The 10,653-nt window shown below is 42.1% G+C and overlaps 1 pseudogene; it reads right to left on the reverse strand.

The window, feature by feature from the left end:
* Positions 1-8,637: 8,637 nt before the first annotated feature.
* Gm4995 lies at positions 8,638-9,069 on the reverse strand (annotated as a pseudogene).
* Between the last annotated feature and the right edge of the window lie 1,584 nt (positions 9,070-10,653).

Genomic DNA, 10,653 nt, shown 5'->3' on the forward strand with positions numbered 1-10,653 from the left:
GAGAGAGTATAAAAGGAGTGAGGCCCAGGGTTCGGGGGAGATATATAAACAAGGGAGAGATATAAACAAGGGAGATATAAAAACAAGGGAGATATAAAAACAAGGGAGAGATATAAACAAGGGAGATATAAACAAGGGAGATATAAACAAGGGAGATATATGGAGAAAGAAGAAACAGGACTGAATAAATGTGTGCAGAAGGATCCTGTAGCAGCGTCGTTCTTCCTGGCCTGTTGAGCGCCGCAAAAGAGGGGGAGAGGGGGAGAGGGGGAGAGGGGGAGAGGCGGAGAGGGGGAGAGGGGGAGAGGGGGAGAGAGAAGCCTAAGACATTTGATTCCCCTGGAGCTGAAGATACAGGTGGTTGTTAGAACCTGACATGTATGCTTGGAACTGATTTTGGTCCCCTGCAAGAACAGTATACACTCTGTATATACTCTTACCCAGTGAGCCATCTCTTCTTCATCCCTAAAATACCTTTTTATCATTATAAATTGTGTATTTTTAAATTTGGTTACAGGAGAGTCGAGTTTCCATATTCTGATTTTTATAAGCCCTTTGTTTTTGTTAACACTCCCTCTGCATCTTTCCTTTCCCATCCCTAGTGCCCCCTTGCTTCCTGCCCTTTCTAGTTACTTTTCAACTGCTATAAAGAGACACCATGACCAAGGCAACTTACAGAGGCACGAGTCTATTTGGGGACTTACCGTTTCAGAGAGTTAGAATCTATGATCATCACAGTGGAAAGCATGGCAACAGGAAGGCAGGCATGGTGCTTGGGTAGTAAGTAACTAAGAGCTTACACCCTGATCTGCATGGGGAGACAGAGAGAGAGGAAGAGAGGGAGAGAGGGAGAGAGGGAGAGAGGGAGAGAGGGAGAGAGGGAGAGAGGGAGAGAGGGAGAGAGAGAGAGAGAGAGAGAGGGAGAGAGGGAGAGAGAGAGAGACAGTGACAGCACAAAATTGGGCCTAGTATGGGCTTTTGAATCCTCAAAGCCCATCCCCCACTGACACCAGTCCTCCAAGAAGTCCACATTTCTTTAATCCTTTCCAAATGGTGTCACCAACTGGGAAGGAGGTGTTCAAATCTATGAGCCTGTGGAGGCCATCCTCATTCCAACCGCACCTCAGTATTTCCTCCTCTCTTTCATAGTTCCTGCCTTCTATTAACTTCTCTCTCTCTCTCTTAAAGGACCACCTCTCAGTAGTTTATAAAGTCCTGGCTTCTATAGGCACCCCAAGTTGAACAAACAAAACTGGAATTGACATATAAAGGAGAATGTGAATTTTTTTCCCTGTGTCTTGGGTAAGCTCATTTGATGTAACTTTGGCAGACCTATTTACCTGCATATTTTACATTTTTAATTTGTCTTTACAGTTAAATAAAACACCATTTTATTTATTTACCAGATCTTGATGCTCCACTCTTCAGTTAACGGACACTAAAGCTGATTCCATTCCTTAGCTATGTGAGAATAGTTTAGCAACGAGCATGGATGTTCAAGTATCTCTGTAGAAATAAACTAAGTCTTTGATTATATGCATCATTTGGTAATTCTACCTTTAGCTCTCATAGAAATCTCCACACTGATTTCCATGGGGGCTGCCCCAGTTTGTACCCCTACAGACAAGAACTAAGTGTTCCTCTTTCCCCGCACCCTTGCTAGCATAGCGTAGTCAGAATGGCTATCATCAGGAAACCAAATGACAAGAAACGTTGGCAGTTTCAGAGTTTGGGGTTTGAGTTGATGTCTTTGGTCACTTTGGAGCTGTCTAATAAAGTAGAGAGAGCAGACTAGAAATGGGGTGAGGCTACCCATTCTCAAAGCCCAGCCCAAGTGTCATACTTCTTCCAGCAAGGCTCTTCCTCCTAAACATTCTACAACTTCCCCAAACATCACCATCAACAGGAAACCGTGCTCTAATATATGTGAGTGTATAGGAGACATTTCTTATTCAAACCAGAACATTTATGGATCCTAGGTAGGTATGAATGATTAAAAAAAGGAAGGAGGGGGAGCAGAGGGGGGAGGAGGAGGAAGGGGAGGTGGAGGAAGAAGAAGAAGAGGAGGAGAAGGCGAAGGCGAAGAAGAAGAAGAAGAAGAAGAAGAAGAAGAAGAAGAAGACGACAATGACTTTGGGAACAGGAAGATAGAATGAGGGGGAGGGAAGAGAGTAGTGAAAGGTTAATGTCGTTAACATTTTGTACTATGATTATATGCTAATAAAGCATTTTTAAAATAGACATCCTAGGGGCTGGAGTGATAGCTCAGAAGTTGAACACATTGGTGCTCTACCAAAGGACCTAGATTCAATTTGCACTAGCACAGATGTCTGTAACTCCAGTTCCAGGGAATCTGATGCCCTCTTCTGGTCTGGCTGGGTATTTTGCACACACACACTGCTTACAAGGAAAATGTGCATACATATTTTAAAAATTAAATTAGAATAAAATTTAAAAAGCACAGACATCCTGGATGGGGACATTATCTAGTGGTAGAACATGTACCTAACCTATGTGATGACCTAGATTTTATCCCCACAACTGCACAAGAAACAAGTAACAATAACAAAATTTTTCAAGGGAAATCACAAAGCTGCTTTTGCTCAGGCCTTTGTTCTCTGCAACTTCCCTTCATGTCCCTCATCCAAACTTATTGATGTATTCTTATATTCTTCCCAGCTCTGCATTTGCCATTACAGGCCAAAATTACCCACACATGGCCTGTATGACCTACTGTTCATCCACTCAAGCATCTAAGGATTCGTGGTTTTTCATTAAACGTGTGTTTTCTACCAGGGGTAGGGAATAGATCTCAGGTTTCGAGAAAAGACATTTGAGTTTGATTTTGAAATGATTTTCAGTGACACTGGGAAAAGAGAAAAGCAGAAACATTTGTGGACAGAGAGACTGTATCTCTGATGTTAGTACCTGGATGCATACAATGCCTGACATAGTCTGGATTGTAGTTTTATGTTTATTCCTGTGATAGAACACCACTACCAAAATGGAGGAGTTTATTCCTATTTATACACACACAGTGCACATAATAGTGGGGTGGTGGGGAGCACATGGCATGGTAGCAAGAAGCTAAGAAATGACATCTTCAACAACAGACTTGAAGCAAAGAGAACAAACTGGAAGTGGAGTGAGGCCATAAATTTTCAAAGCCCACTCTTACTGACATATTTCCTCCAGCAAGACTCCATCATCTAAAGGTTTCCTAACATCCCCCAAACAATACTGCCAACTGGGGACTAAGCTTTCACAGACAGAAGCCTCTGGTGGAAATATCTCATTCAAACTACCACAGACAGGTTACTGGAAGTAACCCATTATTCCTAGAATATAAGGAAATAGTTGGAAGTGATGTTTGTTGAAACAGTGAGATGAAGACAAAAGACAAAAAACTAGCTGGGCCTGTCGGTGTAGTCTTTAATCACAGCACTTGGGAGGAAAAGACAGGTGGATTTCTGAGTTCAAGGCTGGCCTGGTCTACAGAGCGAGTTCCAGGATAGCCAGGGTGACACAGACAAACCCTGTCTCAAACAAAACAAAACAAAACAAAACAAAACAAAACAAAACAAAACAAAACAAACAGAAAAACAGAAGCCTGTATTGCTGTACTAAGGTCTTGGATTTTATACATCAGGCTACAAGAAGCCATTGAAAGATTTTGCAGGAGACTAAAATTCAGATATTTATATAAATACCTAGTAGGACCATCAAGTGGGTAAAAACAAAACAAAACACAACACTTGCTGCCAAGCCTTAATGCCTGAGTTGGATTCCTCCCTGGGATATAAATGGTTAATGAAGAGAGCCAAATCCTGCAAGCTGCCCTTTGACCCCAACACATAGCTTTGTTTGTGTGTACTTGTGCAGATAACGACACACATAAATAAATGTAATAAAAATCAGATTAGTTGCAGGAAGAATAATTTAGGGGAGGACTGTGACTTGCCAGGTCACTCCTGCAATATTCCACATGAAAGAGAGGTCTGATTCTAAGAGGCAGTAGTGGGGGAGAACATAAATAGATAGCTAGGCACATATTAGAGGTGTTTAGAATGTAGGTGACAAGACTTAGGGACAGATTAAGTGAGGGGGCTGTGGAAGAGAGTTTGTGACCATGTTGGTGGGCTGGGTGCCAGGGCTGTTTATTAGCACAGGGGATGGTCCCTAAAGACACCAGGCTTGAAGGACCAGTTATGGGACACATTGTAAACCTACTGAGTGCATAGGGCCTCCTTCAGGTACTCTTACATAAACAGCACGTGAAAGAAAGGCGAACACTTTCAAAGCAGCTTAATGAGAAACTGCATAATCTGGCACAACTAATAAAATGGAAGATTAAGTTCTTACTAATTATATCCTCTCTTAGCCAGAAATCTATTGTACTTAGAAATCACCATTAATATAAAGAGCAATTTTAGAAACCTAAGCCTCTATAAAACTGGAATGTAAATAGGAGAAAATACATTACTGTGACTATATTAAATGAACAATATAGAGCCTTTCAGTTCAGTTGTCTGAAATGATTTGGCCAGCTCGTCTCTCTGCATTATAAACTCCTTTCCTTCCCAAGACTTAGAGCTACCCCAGTGAGCTACGTAGATGAGGCAGAGAATAACACAGGTAATTGAAAACCAGACATGAGTCAAAGGTCTGTGGAAATCACCTAAGGAAAAAAATGGAGCCTCTCACCTTCTGAATCCTGGCAGCTCCAACTGGCCAGGTGGTGCCTTCTTAGGGTCTATGCTCTAGAAAGTCTATCTCATGTAGCCAGTTAAGCAAGAATGGTGGGAAGAAATAACAGTGATGATAAAACATAAAAGCTGGGCAGTGGTGGCACACTCCTATCATTCCAACACTCAGAGGAAGGTGGATCTCTGAGTAAAAGGCCAGCTTGCTCTCCAGAGCCTTTTCTAGGAAGGCCATGGCTATGTGGGGAAACCCTTTCTTGAACCCCATATCCACACAAACAAAACAACAACAAGAAGAAGCATAAATTTAAGATAAAGACTTCATTGTCATGCTATTCTTTGTAGGGTGTAAGAGAGCAAAGAGTAAACGGTGGGGGAAAGTGATTAAACAAACAAAGAGATCTATATACAAGGTTTTTGAGTTCCGAGTAGACAGTATCCTTTGTTTTCGAATAGCATTAGCAGTATGCAAAGATAACTGAAACTGCTTTTTCAGAGGATTTGAGTTCAATTCCCAGCATCCTGCACACAACTCTCACCACGGCTCGAAGCTGCCTGTAATTCCACTTGTAGGGGACCTGATGCCCTCTTCTGGCCTCTGCAGTCACCTGCATGCACACGCACATCCTTACACAGAGACAGATGCGTAATTAAAAATGAAAAGAAAAAGAAAATCTTGGTGCTGGGGCAATGGTTCCAGCAGTTAAAAATACTTGATGCTTTTTCAGAGAACGCAGGCTTAGTTCCCAGCACCCACATGGTGCCCTACAACCATCCATAAACCCATTTTCAGATCTATAGTCTTCTTCTGGCCTCTGAGGGCACCAGGTACAAATGTGATATACTTCCATACATTCAAACAAAATACTTGTGCACAAAAATATTTTTAAAAGATGACCGAAATGACAGTTATTTTTTTCACAATTTCAGACAAAACTTTAGAGATTGTACCCTTTTGTCTTTCTCTTATATCCGTACTGTACCAGTATATAATGACAGTTCTACCTCCAAAACATGCCGAGTCCACATAATTTTCTATCACCTGGAGTAAGTTACCTCTTACTCCATGATACCTGTTGCTTAAATAATGGCAGTGATCCCTTCGCCTCTCCTCTTACACAATTCTACAAACTAGTCTTCATTCAGTAGAGTGATCTTTGGAAAATTCCAACTAGTTCATGTTCCTTTGCTTTAAAACTCTTTATGTGTAGGGTGTGATGTTCAATTGATTGAAATCATCTAAAAATAATCCATGCTATCTGGTCTCCATGTATTTCTTCCACACAATCCCTCATTATGCTCTTTCACCCTTCATAGCACAGTAGCCATAACTGGTTTCTTCGTGTTCTTCAAAGAAGTCTATCACTCCTTCCTCTCACTGCACCTGTGGCTCTCTTGGCCCCAAATCCCCTTTCCTCCTATCACTGTGGCCTAACTCCTTTGCTTACTCACCCTTTATTTTCCATTTAAAATGTGTTTCGGAAGTGTTCTTGATCTAATTCTTGTCTCTTTTTTTCCCATCAGGATATAACACATGCAATAAAATTTCCCTTTTAAGTATACAATTTCATGGTCTATATATAGTACAGGAAACTATCCCCAGTATTGAGTGCTATATGTTTTCATAAATCACAATGAAACGAAAATTCCTTTATATCTCCTATTCTCTCTCTTAACTGTCTGGAATAAAGCTTCTCTGAACACTCACAAACATATTTTTGCTTGTACATAAGACTTTTGTTTTCATTTTTCTTGGGAACATATTCAGGGCTTACATTGCCAAGTCACAGAGCCTCACTTTCACTTAGGACTCTAGAGAAGGTTAGTGCATCTGAGACGCCTTACCTAAGTATTCCAAGGACAATCACCCACATCTACAGTCTGTCTCTATGGATTTATTCTATTTTTTTTTCTCCAGGTCACAAACCAATGTCCAAAATAACCTTATTTCATTATTTTGCATATCTGCTTCTTTCCACTAGAATATCAGATTCCCAATGACAGGGACTGTCTTAGTCAGGGTTTCTATTCCTGCACAAACATTATGACCAAGAAGCAAGTTGGGAAGGAAAGGGTTTATTCAGCTTACATTTTCCACATTGCTGTCACCAAAGGAAGTCAGGACTGGAACTCAAGCAGGTCAGGAAGCAGGAGCTGATGCAGAGGTCATGGAGGGATGTTCCTTACTGGCTTGCTTCCCCCGGCTTGCTCAGCTTGCTCTCTTATAGAACCAAGACTACCAGCCCAGAGATGGCACCACCCACAAGGGGCCTTCCCCCCTTGATCACTAATTGAGAAAATGCCTTACAGCTGGATCTCATGGAGGCATTTCCTCAAATGAAGCTCCTTTCTCTGTGATAACTCCAGCCTGTGTCGAGTTGACACACAAAACCAGCCAGTACCTTACCAGAGTTGGTTACTGCTACACTCTTAACCTCTATGAAACTGATTCCCAAACAGTAAAAATTCAGTAAGCATTTAGAGATGATATAAATGAATCAATGAGAAAAAAATGGTTCTTTTTTTTTTCTGTCACCTCAAATATTATTCTGAAGTGCACTAATGACTATTTTAGTTTGTTTTGGTTCCGGTAGTTATTCTTTGGAATAAACAAAAAGTAGCCTAACTACACTGCAGGGAAAGCAGCTCTAGCAAAGATTGCGTGGGTTGCTTGACTTTCATTTTACAGTTCCCCACCTACACAGCCAGTCCCATTTGAATCCACTCATAACTCCCTGCAACTGCAGCGGATCAGGATGACAAAGGAAAGAAAACTCCCTTGAGGAAAACGGGACATGAGATGCCCCACTTTGCAAATGTGTAAATCCGGGCTGTCCCCTTTCTTCAGGATGACTGGATTTTCAATATTTAGATGAGGTACTCAGGTATTTCTGACCTGGACCCTTTTCTAAGTCATTATACCTTTTCTAGAAAATGAGTGATAACTTGGTTTTGACTCTCAAAAAAAATAGTCATTTGAGTAAAATGAATGGTCTACTTGTTGAGATAAAGGAAAGAGGGGGAGCATGTCTGAGAGGTTTTATCTGTTCAGTAATAGAATGATATTGAAATTTGTGTGCACAATGTTAACTCCTGGCATCAGTTTGTGTTCATATGCCCCTCTTGGAGAGCAGAGGCTTCAAACAAACAATAGGAAAAAGGAAAGAGACCCGAATCAGATATAGCTCATTAATATTCCAGCAGAAATCCAAGTGGCCTATAAACATTTTCATATGAATTCTAATATCATCCCTCACACAAGAATTTCTTGGATGCCTTCTGAAAACTGTTACTGGGAATTGCGGAGTGACCATCTTAAGGCTGTAAACAAACGCTTTCTTGGTACAGCCTTGCCCGGGGAGTAAAAGTTTGGCAGGGGGAAGTGTGTGGGAGGTTGAGATTCCTGTAGGGTGGCAACTCCCCCAAATCTAATGATCTCTTCCAAAATGCCAAAGACAGACTCGAAACTCAAAAGGAAAATTAAGTTTGGGTATAAACACGTCTAAGAGTATAGAGATGGCTCCCAGTCATTTATTTTCTGGTGTTTGCTCTGCTTCTAGAATAATATACAAAACAGCAGAGAGCAGAGCAGATCACCACTTACCAGACATGGAAAAGCATCTTGTTTATGGATGCACAGAAATGAAATAAAAGCACAAACATGTGTATGGGCTCTCAGAAGAGCCCAGGAACGTGAGAGTGGGAGGACATACAGATGTTTTACTTTCATTGTTCAGTGTTTTGTTGTTTTTTTTTTTTTCAGAATAAAACCAATCTATTTTTTTTTAAACTCACAATCACAATGCAGTTAGTTTCAAGGAGGCCAAACACTTGCCCAGTAACCAACACTACACACAAGCCTCAGTAAGGGTCCACACTTGTACTATCAATTATAAAGAACCAATTTTACACCTCTTCAGCCTGAATTTCTTGATTAGATGAAACCATTTGCAGCCCTGCGCTGCCGCAGCACCTCTTTGAAGCCCTCACAGAGCTTGGCATCGCTCTGGTTCTGAGCACACTCCAGAAACTGCTTGATCTCTAGAGAGCAAGGTCCAAAAGACTGCTGGTTCTGCAGCTGGGCTCCCTGAGGCTCCTGGTAAGTGATGTCGGGCTTTGCAGGCTGAGCATTACAGCCTCTGCTGAAGCCCCCAGTGATGGCGTGACCCTGGGTGTGCCCCACTGCAGAGGCCACAGCCACACCGGCCGCAGTGGTAGCCAGGTGGGCCATCAGGCCGGGCTGCCGGGGCTCAGCGGCAGGTGAGCCAACTGCAGATGTTGCAACTGCTGCTGGAGGCTGAGCTGCAGGTGCTCTTCTGGGAGCAGCCCTCATCTGAGGGGCCCAGCTTTGACTTCCACGCGGCATCCTAACTGCTAGTAGTCTCAGCGTTCAGTGAAGACAAGCTATTGACATGTAATGCGTGAAGTGAAAGGACTTAATTGTGACCAGGTTTCCAGCACTGGATCTGTAGAAGTTAATTTTTTTTAAGAAATTGAGGGTGGGGTTGGTGAGATGGCTCTGTGGTTAAGAGCACTGACTGCTTGCTCTTCCAGAGGTCCTGAGTTCAATTCCCAGCGACCACATGGTGGCTCACAACCATCTATAATGGGATATGACGTCCTCTTCTGGTGTATCTGAAGAGAGTGGCAGTGTACTCTTATACATAAGATAAAGAATTCTTTATACCAAAAGAAGATCGAGTGTGGCCGGACGTGGTGGCGCACGCCTTTAATCCCAGCCCTAGGGAGGCAGAGGCAGGTGGATCTCTGAGTTCGAGGCCAGCCTAGTCTACAGAGTGAGTTCCAGGACTGCCAGGACTACACAGAGAAACCCTGTCTCGAAAAATCAAGTTATATTGTCTATACTTTTTAGATGCCTGTTATATTTAATTAAAAGTGCTAAATTGCCAATCTTTTCAATTCTCTTCTAGTTGTAAAGGCCTCGGAAAATCTAATCAAAGTAAGATCTTTGCATAAAGAAAGTTTCAAGTTACAATATGCTATTTGGTATTTCATGTCGTTTAAAACTTATTACATTTTTATTTCGTATGAGTGTGTGTGTGTGTGTGTGTGTGTGTGTGTGTGTACATGAGTCAGATGGAAGTCAGAGGACTACATGTGGGAATCTGTTTTCTGTTCTCTTATTCCACCTTCTGGGGATTGAACTCAGGTGTTCAGGCTTGGCCACAGGTTCCTTTATCTGCTGAGCCATTTTACAGGCCCCCAGTACCATTTTTAACATATCATCAGTACATAAAGAACTCTGTTGCTTGGACACACACATACACACACACCCCATGGAATTTAATGGATACGAGGAAAACCTGTGCCTTTTCCTCCTCAGCTAGCTCCTAGCCCATTATTGACTTTCCACAAAATGGGTACAGAGTCTCAGGTCTGTTACCGCAGATTCCTGTCTCCTACTCAAGGAAAGCCATGTTCAGATTGGGTTGTTTCACTGCTATGAGTGCTGCCCTCTACTGGTGAACGACTCTACTTGCAAATGGTTTGCTGCTGTGTTTGGTTCCTTTATCCTTTGTCCATCTAAGTCATGTCCAATTTATAAACACGGTATGCACGTGGACATCCATTGTTCAGGCTTGCCTGCATTTTCCCATAAACAGAATCGCTGTTTCTCCGGTTCTTTTGGTTCTGCGCTTACCCATGTTTTTTGTTTTTTTTTTTTTTTTTAATAGAAAAGGTTTATCGATTTGGATTGAGAGCTTGAGAAGTGTTTCCTATGTGAAGGTGAAGCAAGGACTAGCAGTATGAATCAGAAATTGACTTACCTTGTGTGAGGAGTTCAGCTACTATTGTGAATGAATGACTTATGAAAGGCTGCTGGAAATGCCATCTTCAGAGGGCCACATTAGAAAGATCGAGGACCACAAAAAAGGAAGCTAGCCCTGCCATGGGGAGCTTTAACAAAACCAAGAAAACCAAGGGATGT

Source organism: Mus musculus, chromosome X (genome assembly GCF_000001635.26).
Source record: "Mus musculus strain C57BL/6J chromosome X, GRCm38.p6 C57BL/6J".
Classification (NCBI taxonomy): Eukaryota; Metazoa; Chordata; class Mammalia; order Rodentia; family Muridae; genus Mus; species Mus musculus.